The sequence below is a fragment of the Saccopteryx leptura genome, chromosome 2 (genome assembly GCF_036850995.1).
Source record: "Saccopteryx leptura isolate mSacLep1 chromosome 2, mSacLep1_pri_phased_curated, whole genome shotgun sequence".
Taxonomy (NCBI): Eukaryota; Metazoa; Chordata; class Mammalia; order Chiroptera; family Emballonuridae; genus Saccopteryx; species Saccopteryx leptura.
In genome coordinates, this window is record NC_089504.1 from 91,977,264 (window position 1) to 91,994,511 (window position 17,248).

Genomic DNA, 17,248 nt, shown 5'->3' on the forward strand with positions numbered 1-17,248 from the left:
CTCATATGTGCTTTGACTGGGGTGGGGGGCTACAGGAAACCGAGTGACCCCTTGCTTGAGCCATCAACCTTGGGCTCAAGCTGGTGAACCTTGCTCAAACCAGATGAGCCTGCGCTCAAGCTAGTGACCTCAGGGTCTTGAACCTGGGTCCTCCACATCCCAGTCCGACGCTGTATACACTGTGCCATCACCTGGTCAGGCTATTATTATTTTTTTAACAGGGATAAACTTATACTGATTTATAATGATTTATAATTTATAATTAAAATTACAGACCCAAGTCCATAATTTACATTCAATTCACTCTTGGTAATGTACATTCTATGGGTTTGAACAATTGTAATGCCACACAGCCATTGTTCTATTATCATACAGGGTATTTCCAATGCCCTAAAAATTGTCTGTGCTCAACCTATTTATTTCCACAGCCCCACACACCAGGAAGAAATTTAAAATCTTTTGTTATATACTGCCACATTTTTTCCAAAACAGGGGATAAATTTGTATTTTATTTTTCCACACTTTATAGAATAAGTATTTTTTTTAAATATTGCATCATGGATATCATTAAATCAACATGAATTGTCTTTAACTGTGTAGCATCGAATGATATTGAACAGTGACATTATACAAATGGTGTTCACTTCACTGTTACTGTCATAGACTCACAGACAATAAAGGCTTGCTCAGGCCAAGGGCTTATAAGTGTTACAATCAGCCTCTTTAAATAAAGTTAATAAAGTTAACCCTTTTAAATAAGACATTAATTGAATCAGTTAATAATTTTATATTTTAAAAGAATATAGAATATAAGTTGATATATTTGAAATATGATATATCTGCTAATTTGTGGGTGGAGCGCAGAGCACATTCCTAGCAGCTGTGGCTGATGCAATGCTGTGAGAATACTCCAGCTCCCAGAAGCCTCCTGGGCATACCCAGGAAGGGAGCTCGCCCGCTATAAGGAAGTGACTTAGTGCCAACCACGCAGCTCCCTGATCTTTTCAGCCATTGTCTTTGAGGAACATACTGTAATACCCTATAGGCTGAACTCATCTATATTAGCTAGCTTACTTCCTGTATAAAGTGGATCTGCGTCACTGAACCTGGTCCCCGGAGTCAGGTCTTTGAGTCTCTGTCATCCTTACCCCCGGCAGGACTTGTCCACACTAATTGTATGCAAAATGTAAATTTTTTATACTTTTAATTCAGAAAGAAAAAATGTATTTTCTTAAATTTTCTTACCATTATGTATATACCACTAGAGGTCCTTACCATAGACTGAGGGTCAGAGGTGTGGGGTATTCCTTCCAGAAATGTGTTGAAGACTAGGAATTGAGAATGTGGGTGAATTAGTGAGCTTTCTAGACAGAAAAGACATCTGGCAGAATTTTGCCAACTTTAGCAGGACAGCAGGGTTCACAAACTGCAAGCTCTGTAGACATCTGTGGTTCTCTGATGTCTCACTCTTCAAACAGTGTTTTATCCTTTATACCTTGTATATATTCATGCATCTCAAGTGTATCTGCTTTCCAGCTAGTCTGTCTTCTAAGCTGCTGAAGAACTATTTTTTAGTAAGAAATTTAAGATAAATCATATTAATATATGACAAAAAATACCCCTGACTTCCCATATCCCATAAGATAAAATCCCAAGAATTTACATTGACATTTATAGAGTTGCCCTATCACTGTGAACTCAGTCTATACTCTAAGTCTCTAATTCCCACCTTTCCTCATCCAGTGCAACTCACCCTTGTTGACAGCCTTTTATTTCTAATATTGGCCACACTCTATATGAGTGTGAAAATGCTTGTTTTCTGAGTGTAGACCCCTTTCTCTCACTTTTATCTTTCACTGATTTATCTTCCATTTGGAAATTCAAGATTTGTTCAAGATTTATTTGAAAAACTGGCTCCTTGATGGAGATATTAAGCCTGAAAAACACACATTATTCTTCTCTGCCTATGACCCGTTTTGTTTATAATCTTACTTTTTGATTCTTTCTCATTTTTGCATGACCTCAACCTTGAGAATTATATAAAATAAATGTTACACTCCCTACTCTGATGAAGATCACATTTGGGGAAGGAAGACAGACGTGTCAAATGACAAAATACATGGTAATAAAAAACACTTTATAAAAATATGAATGGAGTATTCTGAACATATATGAAGGAACATTTAATTTGAACTTGTGTGAGAGATGGAGCAATTGTTAGCCAGGCACAGCTATAAAAGGAAAGTGACATTAGCATTAACTTTGCACATTTAATAATGGCAGTTACTAGTGATGATAAAGGCCTAGACTGGACACACACCTCAGATGACAATGACTGGCTAATGCTGAGTAGCAGCTTTCCAAATGAAACAAGGCATATAGTCCACTAGGTCCATTTTGTTCATTTACTTCCGGTTCCTGTAGACATATGAGATATCTGACCTCTGCTAAAGAAGCCAGCTGTTGCCAAGTCATGAAAGAAATGATACTATGTGACAGGAAGTTAGGCATTTTATCATGAGAGCAATAAGGTCATTCAAAGTTTTGAAAAAGGAGGCTGACATAATCAAGTATCTCTTTATAAATGCTGTTGAAGGCAGTGGGGAGAATGCATTGCAAAACTTGAAGAATATACTGCTTTCTAGGATAGGGGTCAAGAGTTCATTGTAGGAGTTCAGAAGATCAGTAAAGAGAATTAAGAACTGAAAAGAAAGGTCTGACAGCTGGTGAGGCAGAAGGTTTAGAACTTGAGAGTTATTTTGGAGATGAGATTCACTAAACTTTCTGACCAATAAAAGGTAAGAAATAAAGAGGCAACAAATGAGACTGGGTTTCTGCCTTGGGTACCAGGTTTATATCCTTGCAATTAAACCACATTAAAGAAGACAGGAATAATCACATTGAATAGAACGGGGCAGAAGAGAACTACTCACACTGGATAGCCTGCTCTTTTGATCTCATAATGCCTGTTATAGATATAATTTTATAAAAAATTCAAATTTATTATTTTTAATAGCTGGATATACCACAATTAATTATCTTTTCAATTTAGTATTTAGGTGAAAAGTTGTTCATTATTATAAAGGAAAATGTATTTGTGTAGACAAGTGCAAGAATAACTCATGGTATAAATACCTTAAAGTAAATTTCTGAATTAAAAAGATTGTTCTTTTCTAATAGATAAAATTAGTATTTTAAGGAATTGAATTTGGAGTAGTGAAAATATAAGAGCTTAGAGAGAAATCTGTAATTTTGTTATTTTAAAGTAAGCACCTATAAGAAATGGTAGATTATGTGGCTCTTGATAATAACTGTTCAAGAGCAGAAGATGATAGTCAAGAAGTTTCAATATGTAGATATTGGATGACATATCTTTTTAACCAATATTTTCAGCTTAGAGAATGATAATAATTATCATGATCAAGATTACCATGTAGTCAAAATAATCCAATCCTTAAAATATATTTAATAAAATATATAAAATAACCTACATACAAATGAAAATCTCAGTTTTATAAAATAGCTAATGATTTTTTTATGTAAAAAGTCTCTATTTTTAAATGATGTGCACTTTGCATAACTTAAGGAGCTAGGTCTCACATTTTTGTAGTAGAGGAAAAACTAGATTCAGAGCTATACAATATCAACCTTGTACTAAAATTCTTTAGTTAACGATATGATTTTCGGCAACCACTTAAAGTCTCTAAAGATCCCATTCTTTCATTTTAGGCACTGTACTGTGTACAATTTCACTACACTATAAGCATGAAGATTAAATATTGAATATCATAGAATTCAGTACATATGTTTTATAAAGGACCACATAGTAAATATTATAGACTTTGCAAGACATTCAGTGTCTGCTGTAATTACTCCCCTTTGCCATTGTGGTGTGAAAACAGCCAGAGACAGTATACAAGTAAACAGGCATGGCTGTGTTCTTGTAAGCCTTTACTAAAAAGGTGGCATCCTAGATTTGGTCTTCAGGCTATGTAATCTGTTAACCACTGACACAAAAAAAGCTTATGTATGGTATAACCTTCTATATGCCCTCCAAACCTGAGAAACTATGATCTTTTTATAGTGTGTCTTTCAACAATAAATATTCTTATTTAAGTATAACTACAAATATTTTATGAAGGAGTCAATAGGAACAATAAAAAGGTGCAAAAGAATAAAAATATTTTCATATTTCTATTAAAATATTCTTAAATTTCTCAATAACTAAATATGATTCTATATTTCAGACCTATGTAAAACTTAAGTAGCAGCAAATTATATACTGTACTCAGCCTCCTTCACATAGGGTTGACTTCCATTATCTTACAATTATGTTTCATAGGTCTTTGCCACATGTTAAAATGCAGGAATGGCCCTGGCATATTAGCTCAGTCACTTTGGAGCATCATCCAGAAACTACAAGTTTGGCTAAGTGGATAGATCATCGGCCCAGTGTGCAGACATCCCATGTTTGATCCCCAGTCAGGGCATACAGGAGAAGTAACCATAGCTTCTTTCCCTCTCCTCCTTCTCTCCTTCTTCCTCTCCAACAGTCAATGGCTCAGTGGGTTCCAGCATTGCCCCAGGTGCTGAGGATAACTCGGTTGATTCGAGCATTGGCCCTCAGATGAGTGTTACCGGGTAGATCTTGGTCGGGGTGCATGTGGGAATCTGCCTCACCATCTCCCCTCTTCTCACTTAAAAAAATAATAAAGCCTGACCAGGCAGTGGTACCATGGATAGAGTGTTGGACTGGGATGCGGAGAACCCAGGTTCGAGACCCCAAGGTCACCAGCTTGAGTGCGGGCTCATCTGGTTTGAGCAAGGCTCACCAGCTTGAGCCCAAAGTTGCTGGCTAGAGCAAGGGGTCACTTGCTCTGCTGAAGGCCCATGGTCAAGGCACATATGAGAAAGCAATCAATAAACAACTAAGGTGTCACAACAAAAAACAGATGATTGATGCTTCTCATCTATCTCTGTTTTTGTCTGTCTGTCCCTATCTATCCCTCTTTCTCTCTCTCTCTGTGTCTGTAAAAAAAATTAAAAAATAAATAAAAAATAATAAAGTTTACCTTGAAGGAAAGATGCAAGGTTCTAATAGTAAAGTGAATGTATAGACTAGTGACAGTTAGTTTACTAATAATAGTTCTGTTATGTTATTTTTTTTACAAGGAAAGCTACGTTTCTTTAAATCATGTATAAGGTGAAATATTGTGCTGCAAAATTTAACATTATGATTTATGGGACTTATTAAGTATGATAAAAGTGTAATTAGTTTTCCAATGCCAGAGGAATGTCTGAATTATTTGAACAGAACACAGCTAGTTATGTGATAAACCTAAAATTGTGAGTCAATGGGAAATAATTGCTACTTCTCTCTTCCAATATCTTGAGCTTTTTAATATTATTATTTGTTGATTCTAACTATAAAATGGAGTCATTAAAGCTGATCATTCATCTTTTTTTTAGGTGGCATATGAAACATAACCTGGCTGGCACTTATTCAAACCTTCTGATAATTTAATTAGTCAAGTGTATCGACAAAAATAATAAAATTAAGGAGAGGAACAATAATGATGAACTTACTATTATATCATGCCATGTTTTTAGATTTACATTTTTCATCATGATAAAGCTTATAATTAGAATTTCTACTAGAGATGAATTCTGACACCCTGCTTTAAGCTGAGGTTTTTCTTACCCTGACTACAGTTCTAGATGGCTTTGGCCTTCTTAATTTGTGTCATTCTGAGGATGAAGTGGAAGAAATAGTTACTACTCAAGGGAAGCTGTTCCCAGGGTAATGTTAAAAACATATACACACATTAAAACAAAAACAAACAAAACAAACGAACACCAGAATCACACAAGGCCTCTTATAGCCTTGATTCAAAATTAGTTCATTGTCATACACATCACTTGGTCCCAAACAAATATTGTACCTAAATCTATAATCTAAGGATGAGAGTGCTCTCTACATAATGAAACAAAAAAAGAGGATAGATATTGGTAAAGATGAACAACTATGGATAATTTTTCAATTTATCACACTTGTCTGCTATGTAAACAATATGATTTACATTTATCACATATCATATATTTTAAAATAAGAGAAGTAATCATTGAAATTTAAAAATTGTAATTATAGGCCCTGGCTGGTTGGCTCAGTGGTAGAGCTTCAGGCCAGCATGTGGAAGTCCCAGGTTAGATTCCTGGTCAGGGCACACAGGAGAAGCAACCATCTGCTTCTCCACCCCTCCCTCTCCTCCTCTCTTTCTGCCTATGTCTCTCTCTCTCTTCTCCCGCAGCCATGGCTCAAATGGTTCAAGCAAAGTTAGCCCGAGGCATTGAGGAGGACTCCATGGCCTCACCTCAGCTGCTAAAATAGCTTGATTGCCGGGCAATGGAGCAGTGGCCCAGCCAGGCAGAACCATGACTGGTAGGGAGCTTGCCGAGTGGATCCAGTCCTGGCCCATGTGGGGGTCTGTCTCTACTTCCCCACCTCTCACTTAAAAATAATTGTAATTAACACTTATCAAGTCAATTTAATAAGTTAAACTTCATCCTCAAAATTGTTAAAAATATCTTAAAATCTGTAGTGAATCTGATTAATTATCATTGGCTCATTGCATAGATATTGCCATGACATTTATGATAACTATACAGAATTAGTAGCCCGAAGGCACAGCTCACATTATCAAAGAATTCATACCTTAACAAGAAGCACAAATGTGTAAAAGAGTGATAGTATATCAAACAAACACTACTGTAAGTCTTAGGATTGGCAAAGTATTACGGAAATTTGGGGCAGATAATTCAGCTTGAAGAACAGGGTGATGTAGTCTCTTGAAGAAGAAGTAGGACTTCAAAGGCAGAGATAAAGGGCATTCCGGGCAAGGGGTAAGAGCAGCGGAGCATGAATAGGCATGTGCACATTACGTGAGATCAGGACAAAGCATTGAGATGTAAATTAGCATGACCTGTTCTAGAATATCAAAGGACTCAGTGTGGCAGCTGTTTATATGCTTGAGATAAAAACAAATAGCTAGAAATAAAAAGATAATGTGTGTAGATAGTTAAAAATACACTGTCTTATTTTCAGAACAGTTGTCTTACTTTGAGGTACCCCAAGGCAGACCATCAGATAAGGGTCTTGGGTTAAGTTATTTGTGATTTCTGTGCCATATAAGCACAGGAAGAAGAAAGAGTGGGGAATGTGAAAGGGGAAAAATGAAGAAACCAATACAAGATGTGTTAAATGCTGGGTGTTAAATCCTGGATTCTTGCTGTCACTGTTTTCACTCATGTCCCCAAAGGTCCCTTCAGATATTGTGGAACATAACTCAGAATCAACACATGCTTGCAGAATAGATGCATCAAAGAGCCAATGAGAGAGAGGGGGATGGTGAACCTCAGTGCCATTTAAGCCCTTGACCTTGGGACAGGTTTCTTTTCCCTACCCTAGATTGTGCACACAAACCACCTTTACGAATTTTGCTACATGTGTGATCCTTCTGTACATTACATAGTTAATATATTTTTAAAATCAGTTTACTATTTACTCTCTTTCTGAGTAATAATGACTATGGCATCATGGTTGGATTGATACCTTCTTATTTCACCATCTCCAGTGGTATTAATTCTTCAGCACTTTGGGCCTGCTAGGATGACCTAAGTGCTCTTTTCTCAACAGAAAAGACCTTCAGACTGAAAAAAAAAAACAAAACAAAAAAACAAGCAAATGTAGAATGATTCCACAGATAGTAAATGCCTTCAGACAAAAATTCAGGAAGAAAACATCTATGTATCTACTAGAAAATATTTAAGCACATATATATGGCAATATTGTATATAATATATTCAAGTATAGTAATATGGATAGCATAAACAGACTGCAAAGCAGATTAAAATAAAAGTTGTATTTCTATTTTTTATGGTTTTAAAAAATAGATTTGAAGTAAATATACAAATAAACATTTATAAAATTGTGTCAGTGACTGCATATATTTTTTATATTTATAATATTTCCCCATTTTTGTATGGTTGGATTGTTCTAGAATTTTCAAAATATATAAAATAAAATCTTTGAGTGTCATTAAATTCACCTAAATTCTCCCAATCTCCATATGAATTACATTATCACTTTGCACTATTTACAAAGAAACAATATATTTTAAACTGTAGTAAAATTAAAATCTAATAAATTATTTTACAATTTAAATAACTATAGCCTGAATTTATAACATCTGAAGATAAATAATAAATAATAATAGCTTAAATAAGTGCCACACAAATTTCCTTAGGCTACAGCAATCTGTGGGTACAAAAAGCTCATCTATTTATGTTCAAATTTATACTACTCACAAAATCTAGGGGATATTTCAAAGTGAATATGAAGGTATATAATATCCCCTAATTTTTGTAAGCAGTGTATTATTAACTCACATCTGTATTTATGCCAGATCTCAGCTCTAACCTGTTACCTATGACATTCCCTATTTTTCAAAGATGCTCTATGTTGATGCCATAAAAGCTCTCATGGTATAATTTGCTTTAGTACTCTTGCTAGCCTCATATCTCTCATATCTTTTCTTTAGTCAGATATCTAAAGGCTATTGGGAAATGCATTTGCTTAGGTAGGTCAAGAATTAAAAACCCTGCAAAATGCAGGGTTCAGTTGTCACCAAACTCCCTTCATTTTTCTCTCAGACTCAAACAGTTCTGTAGGGGCCTAGCATCTTAACATGCTTTTCATTGCCTTCTTAGCATTTAGTTAAAGTCTTCCTTAGAAAGAGTCGGAACTACATTGGGAAGTTGATTAGAAACATGCCACCATGTTCTCCTTGGTTGTCCCTTAAAAGAAATTCTTGAAAAGTTACATACTGTATCAACTCAAGCAAGAGGAGGACAAGTAGTGAGAAGACGAAGTATGCATTACTAGTTCATTAGACTCATTATTTATCTCCTGATGTAAACTCACTCAGGTTATGACTGAATGTGTAACAATGTTAGCTATGGCAATATATCTCTCTTCATTGTATAAGTCAGGATCTTTTCCTGAAGATGGTAGTTTGTGGACACTGCTTTGTGATATATATAAACTCTCTCATGACACCAACTCTTTAGTATACTCAGGAAATGTATAATTAGCATAATGTCGTTAGGTGTATTTATATTTATGTCTGACTTTCTTTTTTTTTTTTTTTTTTTTTTTTTTTTTTTTTTTTAGTAAGAGAGAGAGACAAACACACAGACAGGAAGGAAAAGAGAGATAAGAAGCATCAACTCATAGTTGCAGCACCTTAGTTGTTCATTGACTGCTTTCTCATATGTATGTGCCTTGACTTGAGGGGGAGGCTCCAGCCAAGCCAGCAACCGTGGAGTCATGTCTATGATCCCACACTCAACCTGGCAACCCTGTGTTCAAGCTGGTGGGCCTGTGCTCAAGCCAGATGAGCCGGCACTCAAGCCGGCGACCTCGAGGTTTCAAACCTTGGTCCTCAGCATCCCAGGCTGATGCTTTATCCACTGTGTCACTGCCTGGTCAGGCTATATCTGACTTTTCATTATTACTAATATTGATGTTAATGTGGCAGCTGAAAGTAGCTTTAACATTTTTGGCAACTCAAAGCCATAATATCAAACTCGTTATTTGCTGTAAGGAGGAAAAGGAGGTTGGAAAGTATAACAGCAGTTTTTTGTTTTTCTTTATAGAATTAATGAGAGGGAATGAAGAATCCCTACTGAAAAAAATAAAAAAAGAAGGCATTATGAAATAACCTTTCTGAAATTGTTTCATTGTTGTTTAATCAGTAGCAGATAAAATAAAGGTCTAAAATTTTCACTGAATCTCTAAACTGAAACTATAGTATATGATCAGAGACTGTCTGAATTTTTCTGACAAAAAATAAGCAGTGAAATGAGTTGATGCTTTTGTGGAAAGGAATAAAGCCATTCTTGTGGTGATGCATTTATGATTACAGAAAAAAAGAAGTATTTGTAATTTTATTCCCTTTTCTGAGATTATCACTCACAGCTATAGTCTCCGTTATTGCAATAACAAATTGAGAAATAATATTCCCCCCAGGAAAAAGTGAGATGTTTTAATGTTTTATGGAAGAAAGACATTTTTGCAGACATTGCAGAAAGCTAATGTCTCCTTTAAATTGGGCCATAATTCAAAAAGAACTATGAAATACAGTTGCAAAAAGTCAGCCACATAAGTAAGCTTATACTTTCTAGTTTATTCCTATAATATTTTCAGTTTTGTTGTCATAGTTTAGTTTGTAGTAACAGGATGCAGTGCAATTTATTTATGTCACATATGTCCTTGGTTAGGGAGAAATTAAGTATTTCTAAATAATGAAGTGTACAGGTCAGTACAAGGAAAGCTAATTGATGATATTTGGCAATGTCTCCACTTGTTATTTTACTTTTTTTTTTTTCATGTATTAGCCCATTCACTATTTTTACTTTTTAGGTTAGAAGAGGGGAGATAGTGAGGCAGACTCTTGCATGTGCCCCAACCTGGATCCACTGGGCAACCACATCTAGGACCAATGCTTGAGTACAAAGCTATTTTTAGTGCCTGAGGCTGATGCATTCTAACTGAGCTATCCCAGTGCCTGAGGCTATTCTTGAACCAATTGAGCCACTAGCTGCAGGAGAAGAAGAGAGAGAGAAGGGGGAGGAAGGTGGGGAGAAGTAAATGGTCACTTCTCTTGTGTGTCCTGACCAATAATAAAAGCTGGGATATCCATACATCAGGTGGACACTCTGTCCACTAAACCACTGGCCAGGGCCCCATTCACTAATTTACAAAAATATATTGAGCAAATACTATTTGCCAGACAATATATTACAGGCTTTCTTGAACAAAGCAAACAGAATCTTCTCCACCGTGTAGCTTAAAATTAGTAAACAAGATGAACAAAAGCAAGTTAAAAATGAATAGTATATAATGGTAATCTGTCACTAAATGTCAAAGAAAATATAATAATATGTTATTTTAGAGATGTATAAATTTTTAAAATCGTAGTTTTCTGCAGTTGCTTTTTTTAATAAGATATTTCAGTATAATTTGTCAGCTATATATTCATTAATTTATTATTTTAAATTATTTTATTATAACATATACATTTAATTTAGAAAAGCACATACATTTATACAATTAGAAGACTTATAATGAAATAAAGACTCATATACTCAGTTTACAAATAGCATGTTACCATTAAATGTCATGACCCATCTAACCCAAAGCATTACCTATACTACCTCTCCAAATAATCATTATCACTGATATTTTGCTAATTCTATTGCCTCTATTCATTATTTTAATACCTACATAGTTAACATGACTACTATTAAAACAATAAAAATAAAATCATAGTATATGTATTGCTCAGTGATTTTCTTGTTTTGCTTAATGTTTTTGCAATTTCTACATATGCAGCTGTAGTTCATACATTTTAGTGTTTCATTAAAAAACAAAATTGTGTTTTCCCATTGTTGAATGATTGATGGTGAATTGTTTCCTACTTTATTTTTTTTTCAAGAAAGACAGAGAGACAGAGCGAGGGACAGATAAGGACAGACAGACATGAAGGGAGAGAGATGAGAAGCATCAATTCTTCATTCTGGCACTTTAGTTGTTCATTGATTGCTTTCTCATATGTGCCTTGATGGGGGCTACAGTAGAGTGAATAACCCCTTGCTCAAGCCAGCAACCTTACACTTCAAGCCAGTGACCTTTTGGCTCAAGCCAGTGATCGAGGGGTCATGTCTATGATTCCACACTCAAGCAAGTGACTCCGCACTCAAGCTGGCGAGCCCGTGCTCAAGCTGGTGACATCGGGTTTTGAACCTGAGTTTTCTGCTTCCCAGTTCAACATTCTATTCACTGCACCACCACCTGGTCAGGCATTTCCTCCTTTTTTTTAATTTTTTTGGCAATTATGAAGAATACTTCAGTGAACATTACTCTGCATATCTCCAGAGACACATGCAAAATCATTTTCTAGGATTCATTTAAAACTCTTATTAATGAATCACATATTCAACTTTACTAGGTAATAAAAAACAGTTTAAAAATAAAACACAAGACAGTGGTTTACAATATTAACAGTATGAAGGAGAAAATTTTATAGCCTGACCTGTGGTGGCACAATGGATAAAGAAAATGTCAACCTAGAATGCTGAAGACGTTGGTTCAAAACTCAGAACTTGCCCAGTCAAGGCACATATGGGCATTGATACTTCCTGCTCCTTCCCCTTCTCTCCTTTCTTTTTCTTCCCTCTCTAAAATAGATAAATAAAACATTTTAAAAAAATAAATAATAAAACCATAAAATTTTTATAAGAATCTTAGAAGATGCAGAAAAAATTATTAGATAAAATACGATAATAATTCATTTAAAACCAAACCATCGTACTAAAAAAAAAAGAAATGGAAATATCTGATAAAAAAACATCTTAAATAAAAACTGAAGCAAATATTGTACTTTAAGAAAAAATCTTGAAAGTTTCCTACGAGACCAACAGTGAGATAGCAACAGCCATCATTGACATTTCTACACAACATTTTACTGGAAGTCTTGGCAAGAGAAGACAATAAAATGTATGGAACTTGGAAAAGAACAAATGAACTAATAAGATGTCTAACTTTTATTTTTCTTCAAGTGACAAGGCTTCATGTTGGATCATAAACATCTTTGAAATTATTTTGACTATAATAGAGAAAAAGGTTTTATCATTTCAACATTAAGTGTGACATATGTATATATGCATTATAAATGCTCTATTCTTTTGTTTAAAAATATTCTCTTTTCTATTATTATTAGTTAAGATTTATTGTAAAAGATTTTATTAAATTTGTCTGTGAAGCAGCTGAATGTAGTATTTTTGTTTTAGAAAGATTTTAACTGCTCATAATTTTACTTTAATACATGTAAGGCATTTCATGATTTTAATATCTTGACATATTTTTAAGAAGTTGCATTCTTCAAACTACATATTCTCTTCTAAAAAAATTAAACTTAACCTAAATCTATCAAAATTTCTCTTTATTTTTATAAGCTCTGAGGGTATGTCTTTATTTTCATTAATATTATCATTGATTAATATACAGAATATATACTATTTTTATTTCTTTTATCTCTTGATTTTGATGAATCCTAAGGTATATATGTTCATATTATGAAGCATTTTAGAGAACTAACTTTTGGGTTTATTGACTTTATTTGTTTTCAATTAAAGTACCTACCTCATTCTTTGGTGTTTCCTTCTTCTACTTCTTACTTTACTTCATTCTACTCTCCTTTAATTACAGTCTTACTTTAGATTTTTAGCTCAGTAGTTTTCTTGTTTTTCAAAGGAAAGCTATTTCCTTTTAGATTCAATTTTATCTACCTCTCCAATATTTGATACATTTTAATTATTATTATTTTCTTATTCCTTAATTTTTATTATTTTTTTTGCTGTGTAAAGAAGTCTCAGTTGTAGATTCTTGTTTTGCATCACTTTGACTATTTCTTGCCAATCCCTTCTGGCCTCAAGTGTTTCTGTTGAGAATTCAGATGTCACCCTTATGGGGGCTCCTCTGTAGGTAATTAACTCTTTTTATTCTTGTCAGTTTTAGTATTTTTTCTGTGTCTTTTAACTTTGGCACATTAATTATGACATGTCTTGGTGTAGGCCTCCTAGAGTTCCTCTTTAATGGGACTCTCTGTGCTTCTTAAACTTGTGTCACTTTTTCCTTCATCAGTTTAGGGAAGTTTTCAGCTGTGATTTCTTCAAACATGTTTTCTATCTTTTATTCATTCTCTTCTCTTTCATGAACCCCTATGAGGAAGATGTTGTTTTTATTTATTGAAGAAGAAATAAAAAGCTTTCCGGACAAAAAAAAAAACAACAACAAAAACACAACCCCCCCAAAAACAAACAAACAAAAAAACCTCAACGTAATTCATTACAACCAAACCAGTACTGCAAGAAATGTTAAGAGGCCTGCTGTAAAAAGAACAAAGGAAGAAGAAATCTAGAAAAAGAGGATTGTAGATTTAAAGAATAATATTGCTGTTGGTCAAATTAGTTTGTAAAATACAAATTTTATGTCTGCTTGCTTACAGTTTGCATTGGGGGCTAGGCAGTGCCAGGTTAATGTAATCTGTGAATTTGCAAATTACCTTCCTGTTTGGGAGAGGCCATTGTTTTGCTAATGTTTGCTGGAGGAAAGGTTTTAGCACCAGAAAGTTTTGAAAAGAGAAGAAGGAGAAGGAAAGAGAAGCCATGTTTGCAGAGAAGGAAAGCAGAGCGAATGCAGAGTGCTTAAGGAGAAGCCATGTTGGCAGGGAAAGAGAAGGTGTGCAGATGGCGAACCAGAGCTGAGGGGTTTTTGCAATCTCTGCTGAGACTGGTGGGGCCTTTGATTCTAGGAGGAACCTGAGAATGAGCTCTGAATGAAGAGGGAAGTGTTTTCCCTGCATGTTTGCTCATCATCTTGTTTGAGACTTTGATAAAAAAATGGCCCACCATTTTTTGGCTCCACTGTTTCTTTACTGTCTTCCCAAATCTAATGAGAACCTGTATGTGCATGGCTGTGAAGGCAGTGGCCCCTGGCCTTATAATGGCAATAAATAAATACATATTGATAATAACTTTAAATGTAAATGGATTCAATGCTCCAATCAAAACACATAGGGTAGCTTCATGAATCGGAAAACAGGACCCATTCATATGTTGTCTACAAGAGACTCACCTCAGAACAAATGATACATATAGACTGAAAGTGAAGGAATGGAAAAAAGTATCTCATACAAATAGAAATGAAAAAAAAGCTGGGGTAGCAATACTTACATCTGACAAAATAGACTTTAAAACAAAGGCTATAGTAAGGGATAAAGAAGGTGACTACATAATGATAAAAGGAGCAATCCAAAAGGAGAATATAACCATTGTAAATATTTATGTGCCTAATATAGGAGCACCTAAATACAATATATAAAGCAGATTTTGATGGACATAAAGGGCACGATCAACAGCAATACTATGGTCTTTTATTTTTAGTAATAATTGCATTTTTAAGTTGTAAATAATCATTTTAGCTGTTTTAAAATTTTTATTTTATTTAATTTTCTTTTTTCAGAAACTATCTGCATAAATGTAATTCTTTCAATTTATTAAAACTAACAAGCAACTAAAGTGTTATTTCCAAGTCTCTGATCTGGCTTCCCTTTGATGTTCATTTAACACTTAGGTTTCTTATTTTCACTTAATTCTTATCCTTTTAAGATTCCTCATTAAAGTGCTAGCTCAGTGGTTTATTTAAAGAGATTCAAACAACTTTTATTCACAGTTTTACTCATTTTTATCAGGAGGTTCTTTTAATAGTATCTATTTGGCATGCTGACGTAACTTTTAGTCATCTATTCACTTTTGACATAAAACAGAATCTTCTGAGTCAGCCTGTATTTAAATTCATTTCCTGATAGTCATATCCACTCATTTCTTGGTTATCCATTTATTCAACAACCTTTTTGAGTTTTACCATTTCTCAGACATTGTTTTATGTGCTAGTGATTTAAGTGTGAACAAAGTTTGTCTCTATAAAAGACAGAAAAGAAATATTAAGTTAGATAACACTTAATGATAATTCCTAAGGAAAAAAATAAGCAGAGTTAATAAATGATGAACTAGAAGAGATGATCTTTAGATTAATATTCATGGAAGATTTCCACAGAGGCGAGCTATGAACTGAGATCTGCATGATTGTCCTAAATGAATCATAAGTCTATTTGTAATAAGACTAAATCAGCTAAGAAGGGAAAGTTAACACAAAGATAATGAGACAGGAAGACTTTAGATATTATCAAACTTCAAAGAAGCCACACTTTAGAGAGTTTTTATAGAAGAGTCAGAGGAAAAAAGAAAGCCATAGCTAGATACCTAAGTTAAAGTCTGTTTCTTGTTTTCAAAATGTTAAAAGCAACTTTTCAAAGTTAAATTTACTAGAATGACATTGGTTAATAAGATTATATAAGTTTCAAGTGTAGATTTCTATGATATATGATTTGATCACTACCCAAAGTCAAATTATCTTTCCTCACCATGTATTTGGCATCTTTACCCTTTATGACCCCACCCTCCTTTCTTTTTATGGATATTGTTGGCTGGCATTTGATATTCCATAGAAAAGGAAATTAATTCTATTCTATTTCTGTTACTTTGGTTTGTTAAACTTTTTTATCTCTTTGAGTGATTATTTAATATCACTAAATCTTAAACCAAAATTCTTCCAGAAGCCATTAATTTTGCCAAGAATAAGTACAGTAGTTTTGGCCTACAATTTCAAGTTATTTTAAAATAGAAATGTTTATGTTTTATTTGAGCTTTTATTGACTTTGTTTGATCTATTTTCTCATTTTGTGCATTCATTAGGCTGTTATATATCTAATCAGTATCTTTTATTACTAATTATTTATTTTGATTAGCTTCCATTTTTATATTTGTGTGTTTTTTCATGGCAGTCATTAAAAGAGAATTAATAAAGTTTATATTTAAAAAATTTTTATTCCTAGTTCTTCAAATTTCAGTGAAGATTTTATGGCATCAACCCAATGAGAATTGTAATTATTATTACATTTTTTAATTTCCCTGCATTTGTTTTTATTTAAGTACGCTATTCTTTCTTTCTTTTTTATTTCCAACCTGCTTCTCAGATTTCTGTCTTTGCATTTCTTCTTGCAGTTTCTTATTTTTACACTTAGTTCTTCACGGAATCAGTATCAACTTAAATTTATTAAAATTTCAAAGCAGATTATCTCTAAAATTTTTTATTTACTTTATAACTCAGTTCTTATTCAGAGGTATTACTTTCTTTAGTTTCTACTGTCAGTTGTTCTCTTAACAACATGTTAACTGTGTTACACTTTCTTTTTCTTTGCTTTATGTTATCTAATAGTTCTCTTTTCATTACCATTTATCAAAAGCTGTTTGAATGAATATTTGATAATGAACTGTGAAGAAAAAATGTTTTAAATAAAACCTATAAAAATACAATAAAAGAAGTTTTTTGAAAATTTGAAACTACTGAACTGCTTATACTCAGTACTCATTAACAGTAAATATTGCATAATAGCAAGCATTGTACTTTCTAAGGATATTAAAGTAAAAGCTTAATCTATACCTTGTTCAATCATAAAAAATAAATGTCAAATTAAAAACTGATTAGAAATGTGAGAATACTGAAATC